The following is a 10,720-nucleotide window of genomic DNA, read 5'->3' on the forward strand; positions in this document are numbered from 1 at the left end:
AGGAAGAGAGGTATGATATACCTTTATTGCTGCCAGATCACTTCCTACCAAAAGGCTGGTCTTATACACACAGCAATATCTGTAAGCACAACCCTGTTAGAGATCCTGTGCTCATCGCCTTCTCCCAGAGGGGAAAGAGTTAGGGAGAATCTCTCCCGTTGCCCACGGACGTAGCCAGCCCTAGAACTTCATCCCACGTACCTGCTTCCCTCGGATTATCTAGTGCTAAGCTTTCGCCGCTGCTGTTATTTTCCTACTTGGCGACAGCGATCCTTTGCATACTAGGAAGTGAGTTTAAGGGGGGAAATGTAAAAAAAAATCATAACAAATCAACGGATGACCCAATTCAATTCAAATTTGGTATGCTTAAAGCTCTCCCTAATATCTATTAATGTACCAATTTTGGTGTATTTATCTTTAAAGCTTACGCAGAAGTAAGCTTTGTTTATAATCCTCCTGCTGCGCCCCACCAGCGGCTCAGAAGATAAGCTCAAAAAGCAGGGGCTAATTATGGTGAATCTTTTCCCTATGACGCACAATTAAAGCAGGATGTCTGGGAGTAATTCACAATCAAACCAGATTGTAATGTGGAAAACTTCTGAGTCCTTTGCATGCAATTCGCAGAGATTGCACAGTATAACGCTGGTGTGATTAAGCTCCTAGTTTTCTTCAGGTCTTTCAAAAATCTGGGGAGGAAAGAACAATGGAACTCCCTGGGCCCTGTAGTTTGAGCCTAAGGAAGCCTTGGGATCAGCCCCCCCCCCCCCACTCAAACTCACTCTCACACCTACAGACCCACCCTGCTGTTGTGGTGTCAAGAGTGGCCCTGAGGTGGCAGAGGGATAAGTGACAAGAGGCCACGGACAAACATCACTGCGTGGAGTAATAGCAGCCATGTACATATGAGATCTCCTCTTTCCTGCAGGCCGAGTTCCCAGTGGAAACTCCCCCACTACGGCCTCTACTAAGTGCTCATTTAAAAGTAAAGATTCCACACCTAGTGGCATATTCAGCTTCAAGTCTAGTTTGGCTCAAAGCAGATTGGAGTGAACAGCTGCCTGGGGGTATAAATTGGGGAGATGGGTATAAAACCATTCAACCGGCCTTCTCTTGGGAGCAGGGATGGTGGGATCAACAAGGTCTGATGTTAGATTTCCTTCCAATCACGGATTCCTGTTTCTGTGTATGCAGTGGGAGAAGGGGGAGGGAACCACCCACAGAATGGCAGGCAATGGAGGAAGCAGCAAACAGCTCAGCCCCTGGGCTGGCAAACTCCATTTCGTTCCTGTAGTCGGGATGGTGCTGTTTTTAAAGAGTTCAAGCTGTGAAGCCACACATGCTCAGAGGCTTTATTTTATCAGGGTTTTGCTGCTGTTGTTTTGCTGTAATATATCAGGAATGTAGAAGCTGTTAGAAAGCAGGGGATGACCAGAGGGGCAGAAGGAGAAAGAGGAGAGAAACGTTCCTTCTTCACAACTGAAGTAGGACACATGGGACTGTCTAAAAAGAGTCCCTGCAGGACCCTGAAGTCCAGGGTCTAAACGTACCCAGCTGCAGCCATCTTTGTAGGGACGTAATCACAACCGGGGCTGCTGGGTCCAGCCTTTCCTGCGGCTGCATAAGAACATTCCCTCCCTGCTCCCGCCCTGAGCCTTCACCCTCCCAATCAAACCCTGGCTGCCTCTCCCTCTTTGCCCCTCCTCCACACCCTTTAGGCTGGCTAACTTGCCTTTTAAAAAGGAGGAGGAAAAGCAAGCACCGTGCACGTTTTACGGATTAAATATTTGCTTGGCACATCTTACAATTTTACAAAACCCACTCGTGATTTTCTGGACAAAAGCCTCTCTTTGCCAGAGGTCATAAACACGAGAGCAGCAAGGGGAGTGCGGTTTTTTTTTGCCTGTTCGTCTGAATATTTAGCTCCTCCCATTCTGTGCGGAAAAGATCCAGGAAAGGATTGTTATCTCACCAGCAAAACACAAAGTTGTTCGCGGACAACTGACGCCACTTAATCCATACTTACCTTGGTATCAGGGCGCTGTGGCTGCAAGCAACTTCTGGCTTCTGCTGTCCCGCTTACAGGACAGCTTTCGGTTTCAGATGTCCCTCTCTCCCTCCCCCCGTTTCCCTTCCACAGCTGCTGTTGCTGCATTTAGCCTTCGAGCTCAGATGGGCCGGGAGGGAAAGGACTTGCCAAAACTGCCCGGTGCAGGGCTGATGTGCACTTGGATGCTTGTTCATTCAAAACTTAAGTCCTCGGAACTGAACGGATCATCGCAATACCTAACGGAATGCTTCTCCCGACACACATCTAAGGGGAGCTCAGAGGATGGCAATAAGGCAGAGGCAGGGTTTTGTTTTTTAGGGTGCAGTTGTCTGTGCTGATGATGGGTTGGAATTCACTGAGGACCCGTTGCAGTGGTTTCAATTGGGGGCTTTAGGTGACAATGAGTGGCGTACTTCTCTTGGTCTGCCGTCCTTCATGAGTATCCATATGGCCCTGTCAATCTGTCTTTAAGTTTAAGGTGCTGCTAGTGTTGGTGATAATCTGTCTAGTTGTGAAAGAGAAATAATGTGATTGGCTTGTGGGGGGAGGAGTGCTGACAGGGCATTTGCTCAGTTGGAAAATTTGCTTTAAAAGCCCTGGGCAGAGATCCTTCTCAGTGGTGGCCCCCAATTATGGGATGATCTCTCCAACGAGGTCCACCTAGCATAAACATTGTTATCATTTCAGCGCCAGGTCAAGACTTTTCTGCTGTCCCAGGTATTCAGCAGCATATGTTGAATTGATCCTAGATATATCTTTAGGTTTGGTTGAGAGTTCAAAGTTGTTTTTAAATATATGTTGTCTTTGTATGGTATCAGTTTTGCTTTTTTATAGTTTTAAATTTTGTATATCTATCTTTAATGTTTTAATCTTTCATACACTACCCAGACAGCTTCGGCTAAGGGGTGGCATAGGAATGTTCATTATCATCATAGAATCATAGAATAGTACAGTTGGAAGTGGCCTATAAGGCCATGAGTCCAACCCAACTCAATGCAGGAATCCACCTTAAAGTATACCAGATGATTGTCCAGCTGCCTCTTGAAAGCCTCTAGTGTGAGAGACCACAACCTCCCCAGGTAACTGAATCCGTTGTCGTACTGCTCTAACAGTCAGGATGTTTTTCCTGATGTTCAGCTGGAATCTGGCTTCCTGTCACTTGACCCCATTATTCCATGTCCTGCACTCTGGGAGGATCGAGAAGAGATCCTGGCCCTCCTCTGTGTGACAACCTTTTAAGTATTTGAAGAGTGCTATCATATCTCCCCTCAATCTTCTCTTCTCCAGGCTAAACATGCCCAGTTCTTTCAGTCTCTCTTCATAGGGCTTTGTTTCCAGACCCCTGATCATCCTGGTTGCCCTCTTCTGAACACGCTCCAGCTTTTCTGAATCCTTTTTGAATTGTGGAGCCCAGAACTGGATGCAATACTCTAGATGAGACCTAACCAGGGCCAAATAGAGGGGAACCAGTACCTAACACGATTTGAAAGCTATACTTCTATTAACGCAGCCCAAAATAGCATTGGATTTTTTTGCAGCCACATCACACTGTTGGCTCATATTCAGCTTGTGATCTACAACAATTCCAAGATCCTTCTCATCTGTAGTATTGCTGAGCCAAGTATCCCCCATCTTGTAACTGTTCATTTGTTTCTTTTTCCTAAATGTAGAACTTGGCATTGATCCCCATTAAATTTCATTCTGTTGTTTTCAGCCCAGCGCTCCAGCCCATCAAGATCATGCTGAAGTTTGTTTCTGTCTTCCAGAGAATTAAGTATCCCACTCAATTCTGCATCATCTGCAAATTTGATAAGTGTTCCCTGCACCTCCTCATCCAAATCATTAATAAAAATGGTTGAAGAGCACTGGGCCTAGGACTGAACCCTGTGGTACCCCACTCGTTACCTCCCCCCAGTTTGAGAAGGTACCGTTGATAAGCACTCTTTGAGTCTGATTCATCATCTACATAAACACCTACAGATCTACCATGCTGGTGTGGGATGGCAAAGGGATAAATGGCAAGAAGCGATGGACAGAAGTTCCTGCATGGAGCAATAGTAGCCGTGTGTGTTTGTGTGTGATCTTCTTAGTCGGATGTGGGGGGTGGGGGAGGAAATGGTTAGAACCCTCCTTCCTGCATGCTGAGTTTTTAGTCAGTTTCATATATTTTATTGTATTTTTATATTTGATGTTGTTCCCCGCCTTGATCCAGAGGGAGAGGTGGGTAAGAAATATATTATTATTATTATTATTATTATTATTATTATTAGCTGGAACTTTGGAAGGGGGAGAGTGAGAGATGTTACTAAAAATTCCCTCTCCTTTCCAGCACAATAATTCTGCAGTTAACAACTTGCTTGCATACAATACACGTGTGTGTGTGTGTGTGTGTGTTCTTTTCTTCTTCATTTGATAATTGCTGCTGCTTGATTTTCAGTTCAATCCAAAACATGTCTACTTGGAAGTAATTTCTATTGCTTGCAATGAGTCTCACTTCCATGCGCTAATTTGAAGGGGACACACTAAAACAAATGACAGCACTTGCCCATAGGGATGCATAGAACAGCATTTGCCCATAGGGAAACCATATATGCCCATAGGGATGCATAGAACAGCACTTGCCCAGAGGGAAACCATATATGCCCATAGGGATGCATAGAACAGCATTTGCCCATAGGGAAACCATACATGCCCATAGGGATCTATGGGACAGCACTTGCCCAGAGGGAAACCATACTTCCCCATAGAGAAACAGAACTGTGTGACCCCTCTAAGTGCTTGACCCAACAGCCCCAAATGGTTGGAACCAGTTTCAGACACACGAAGGGCAGCGTACATTTTTATTTGGGGGGAGCTTCTGGGCCTTAGCCCACCCCCTGGAGACTCTCAGGGACTCGCATGTCCCAAGGACCCCATGTTGGTGTGGATGTATTTTGGTAGGCGCAGTTTCTAAAGGTTTTCTATATATGTTTTGGTGTGATGGCGGTGACTGATGTAACTAATGGAATAATTGTGATCTTTTCCTGTTGCCATATTTCTTTGACTTCCATGGCCAGTGGTATATTTATTATTATTATTATTATTATTATTATTATTATTATTATTATTATTATTCATGTAGTACTTATAGTTTTACGGTATTTATTTTAACTGCTAGGTGCTTAGTAATATTTCCTCAAAGTAAAGGTGTGGAAACTGAAACTGAAACATACTTTTGAAGCTCAGTGAAGGAAGATCATTCTTGTAGTTAGCACCCAAACAACCTGTAGAACTGTGAAAAACAGCCTTCAGGCACATGCATCTTGCCACCCACGTTCACTGCGGACAAATACATTAAAGAAACTCAGCCACAGAATTGAGCTCAACACCCGAGCGACTGCTGAGTTTGCCCATCCCTAAGGCCAGCTGTGATTGAATCCCTGGGGGCATGGCTAGACGAGGGGGGTGGAGGGGGACAATCTCTCCATCTGATGATCGCAAGATCCTCCCCCTCAGTCTACAGGATCTGGGGGAAAGGGAGGGATCGCACAGGGATGATCCCCGGGATATCGCCCCGTCTAGACTTGCCCTGGGTCTCTCCCTGCATGAAGATTAAGAAATGTACATAGCACAAATAAAAGGAGAGACTGCCTGGAGCCTTCACTCAGCCCGTCCTTGATTTCAGCCTAACACAACTAGGGTTCAGACGGGGTGGGGTGGGAATTGCGTTCCCTTCCCATTGCTTTGAATTGTGCTTCTGTCCCACAATAGGGACGAGCAGCTTCAGATGCTGAAGAAAGAGGAAGTAAACAAAGACCACACGGCCCGTTCAGTGGACGTTTTTTCACGCTGCTTTTCCTGCACACAGCGGGAAATGGCAGCATGTTTCGCTTCAAACCAAAAATGATGAATTTTCCAGATCTAATTTTTTCATGGAAAAACGACCAGAAGGAGCAGGGAAAGCATGGGAGGCAGATGTCGTCGTCAAAAGGACCTGCAAACATCAGTAAGTGGCCAGTAATGAGCTATAAAATGCTCACTCTATAGGTTCATCATGTAAGGCAGGGGAAGGCAACCTGGTGCCCTCCAGGTGTTTTGGACTACACTTCCTATAAGCCCCAGCCATCTTGGGAAATAGTCAGGGATTATAGGACTTGTAGTCCAAAACCATCTGGAGGACGTTCGATTTCCTACCCTTGATACATAGATTTTCACTCTGCCCAGGTAGAAAGCCTCACCCTGTATTCTGTCCCTGAACCTAATTACAGGGCGTTTGACTTTGTACTTCTGATTAGGGCTTCATAAATGTTACAGATTGTACCTTAATCAGCTCTTTTGGTCTGAAGCACAAAAGGACAGAAGCAGCAGCAACAGGAGTGCTGGAATGCCAACTGCCGAGACTTCTCGAATCCGTTCTTTGCTGTCACCCTGAGACTCTCCATGCACAAAGAGTAACGCATTTGCAGCCCTTCTGAGATTTCGGCTCGCCACAACCAGCAGGTAACTCTTATGCGATGGTTGGGGAGCCTGATGGATGGAGGAGGAGAGCATTCAGCCACAGACCACAAGGGCTGTGCTGGGAGCCCCCGGCCTCTTCCTCTGTGGTCTCCACCCTAGCAAGACCCAGGACCAGCCAGGGTGTGCAAGTCTGGAAGGGGAGGGAGGATGGCCTGGGAGACACGGGGAGGGTGGTGGCAGCAGGGGCGAAGGGGGCATGGGGCCACAAGTGAGAAGTGGGGAGGGGACGTTGGCTGGGGCAGCACGCGGAAAGGGCATCAGGATTAGGAACGGGACTCATGGGGATGGTAATGTCCGAACCCATCTGAATCAATGTCTTCTTCAGCCACTTCCCCAGTCGCTCAAGTCCCCTATGGCTGCAGAGAATGTGTTCCATCCATCTCCAAGGGGAGTTGCGCAATCAGCTCAAGGCTCCAACCCCCACCCCAAAATGTTCCCTTGTTTCATCAGAGCCCTAGCAAAGTTCCTGTTCTGAGTTCTTTTGCTGTCTCCTATAATTCATGTGCAATTGTTACAGGCCCTCCCCACCCCCTCAGCTCAGTGCCCCTGCTGACCTCCCAGCTCACCCAGCCCCATGGCCAGCCCTGCCCACATGTGTGTTGAACTCTCTGGAGTTTGTACATCAAGCGGGGTGAAGGAGCCACAGGAGCCTCTGAGCCTTCCAAGCCCTCAGAGCTTAAGGGGAGGGCCCACAAGCTCCCTGCTTATTATTTATTCATTTTAGTTATTTATTTATTGCTGCCTTTTTTCCTGCAAGGAACCCAAGGCGGCGTACATAACCCTCCTCCTCCCCTCCATTTTATCCACACAACAACCCTGTGAGGTAGGTTAGTCTGAGAGTCTGTGACCGACCCAAAGTCACCCAGTGAGCTTCCACGGCTGAGCAGGGGACTAGAACCCGGATCTCCCGGCTCCCAGTCCAACGCTTCAGTCACTACGCCACATTGGCTCTCGGAACACACCATACCGTATGCCAAGATGCCCAGGTTGAAGGAAAGGTGGTGGCGTAACCAGTTGCAGCTGTTTGGAACTCTGTAAATCTTTTTGGGATTTTGCTGACTATGAGAACATCTTTTACCAGTTGTTTGGGGTCCTCCATCACTTATCACTCCTTGCTGGTCCTCCCACCCCAGCTGCCTGCCCCCAAGAGTGGTGAGAGGTTTGCATTCATCCCCACCTCAGTTGATGCTCCCAGGCAGCTGTTCACTCCCATCTGCTTTGAGCCAATGGGCCAAACTAGATGCGAGGCAAAACAATTAATACAGGACATGGTGGAGCAATTTCTGTTAGGAACTCAGCATGCAGGAAGGAGGCTTCTCATAATTTCTTCCCACCCCCAACTAAGAAGGTCACACTCATACACTCACGGCTGCTATTACTCCATACAGTGACCTTTGCCCATCGCTTCCTGCCATTTATCTCTTCCTGCCATCCCACACTGGCAGAATTATTATTATTATTATTATTATTATTATTATTATTATTATTATTATTATTAATATTGATTTTATTTCTTACCCACCTCTCCATTTTGATTGAGGCGGAGAACAACAGTAAATATAAAATATATAAAACTGAATTAAAACATAATATACATTGATAAAACATCCTAAAAAAATCCTAAAATTCCACTGGATAGGCCTGCTGGAAGAGGTCAGTCTTTATAGCTTTCTTAAATGCTAATAGACTGTTAAGTTGACGAGTCTCCTCCGGCAGGCCGTTCCACAGTCTGGGAGCAGCAGAAGAGAAGGTCCTCTGGGTAATACTTGTCAGCCTAACTTTGGCCTTAGCTAGACCTACCTGTTAGTCTGCAACAGAGGGGTGAGGATCTCACGATGGTTTTATCACGAGATCCCCCCTCTGTTTACACACAGTGTGTGTCAACCTCAGAGGGAGAGGCGTCGCACCCGCCATTTTTTTGTTTTCCTAAAGAGCCACCAGTGCATGAGCACTTGTGTGCAAAACATTTTCCCTGCTCCCCCACCCCACCCCTCATGGGCGCAGTGCTCCTGAGGAGCTCTGCACCCCATGTGTGGCTCCTGGCTCCTCGTGAGTAACCGCGAGGAGCCAGGACAAACTCTGGCACCCGGCCATGCGTTCTGCTGTCTCGGGCTCAGCCCAAGACCATGGAAATACCAGGCCTAAAGAGTAGGGCGAGATCCCGGGGCAAGGGAGGGATGATCCCTCCCTGATCCTGGGATCCCCTGTGCGTCATGTGGACGCACAGGGATGATACTGGGGATCGCACCAGGATAACGCCCCATCTAGCTGTGGCCTTTGGCTGACTGAAGTAGATTCTTCCCAGAAGACCTGAGTGTGCTGGGCGGGTGGTACGGGAGAAGGCGATCCCACAGGTAGCCTAGAGCCAAACCATGTAGTGCTTTAAAGGTGATAATAGGTGCCCGGAAACTAATTGGCAGCCGTGAAGAGATTTTAAAACTGGTGTAAAGTGGTCACCCCTAGGTGTACCGGTGGCCAGCCTGGCTGCCATATTTTGAATTAGTTGAGGTTTCTGGACTAGGCACAAAGGTAGCCCTATGTAGAGCGCATTGCAGAAGTCGAGCCTTGAGTAGATCTATAGGTGTGAGAGTGAGTTTGAGTGAGTAGGGAGGGCCTGATCCCAAGGCTTCCTTACATGGCACATGGAGTTCCGTTCTTCTTTCCTCCCCAGATTTTTTAAAGGCCTGAACTAAACTCGGGCTGGCTACATCCGTAAACAAGGGGAGAGATTCTGCATAACTCTTTCCCCTCTGGGAGAAGGTGAAGAGGACAGGATCACTTTAACAGGGTTGTGCTTACAGATAATGATGTGTGAAAACCATAAGATCAGCTTTTTGGTAGGAAGTGATCTGGCAGCAATAAAGGTTTATCATACCTCTCTTCCTGCAATATGGTTTCTTAATGAGGTATTTAAACACATTCTATCCATGCTACTTGATGCCTGTGGCTGGCTTGGATCCCCAGCTTTCATTTAAAGAAAAAAAAACCCAAATCTCTAGCCTTTGTAGAACCAGATGTGGAAGACAAAGTGCATAAAGAACTGTTCTGCCCAATTCCGTGTTCTTAATCACAGTATAGTAGATGTTTCGTAGTACTAGCCAGAGATTATTAGTTTTTAAACAGTAAAGTGACAGACCCTTCACCTGGAGAAGAAACTTCCTGATTCATTTTGAATGCCTGCAGACTCACTCTCACAGCGTGAACTTTGGAGTGAGCATCGCCACATAGTTATTCTGATCCAATAGGCATTTCTTCTGCGGCATCTTCAGATCCGAATCCTGAATCCAAAGTGAATAGGGGTGATTTGGACCTCCCTAAAACAGATGCAAAGTGAATCAAGGGAGGTCTGAATCACTCCGAAGAGTATCGGATTGGTCCAAATCGATTTTGACTGATTTGGAGATCCGGATCCTTTTTAAGCACATATAGACATGAAAATTGGCACCATGATAGGGCTTCAGTAGGGCTTCATCTCATCCAAGTTTGAAGCATATTGATTCATCCCCTGATTTTTAGGATTTTTTTAAAAAAATTGAAGTTTTAAAATTATTTTTTTCAAAATATGTTGTTATTTTTAAAGATAAAGAGATGAAACTCAGCACCATGATAGGTCCTATGTAGGGCTTTAGTCATGCCATGTTTGAAGCATATTGGTTTATCCCCTGATTTTTAAGGATTTTTTTAAAAATTTGAGGTTTTAAAATTAAGTTTTTCAAAATATGCTGTCATTTTAAAGGTAAAGACAGGTAACTTGGCAACATGATAGCACCTATGTAGGTCTTTAGGCATGCCAAGTCTGAAGCACTGATTTTTAAGAATTTTTAAAAAGATTTGCCCCTCAACCCTTCCCCTCCCGATATTGCTCCCAGCCAGGTAATGTGTGTATTGCAGGCAGCCTTTCCCTGTTTCTTATCTGAATGGGAAGGGCTGGATGTGTTAGCTTCACAAGATTCAAGTAGGGGAGATTTACACTTCAAAACACACAGAGATTAAGAACGGGACAGTGTGTGCTGATTGATGATTAGATAGACACCTTCTGAAATTGCTCTTTGCAAGTGGCTGCTTTGTTTCCTTGAAAAATCACATTTTAAAAATTCATTGCAAGAAAACTGCTAGACATATGTGTCTGAAATTTTCAACGCATGGCTAACTCGATGCCATCTGTAAGCTCACCAA

This window comes from Elgaria multicarinata, chromosome 3 (genome assembly GCF_023053635.1).
Source record: "Elgaria multicarinata webbii isolate HBS135686 ecotype San Diego chromosome 3, rElgMul1.1.pri, whole genome shotgun sequence".
Lineage (NCBI taxonomy): Eukaryota > Metazoa > Chordata > Lepidosauria > Squamata > Anguidae > Elgaria > Elgaria multicarinata.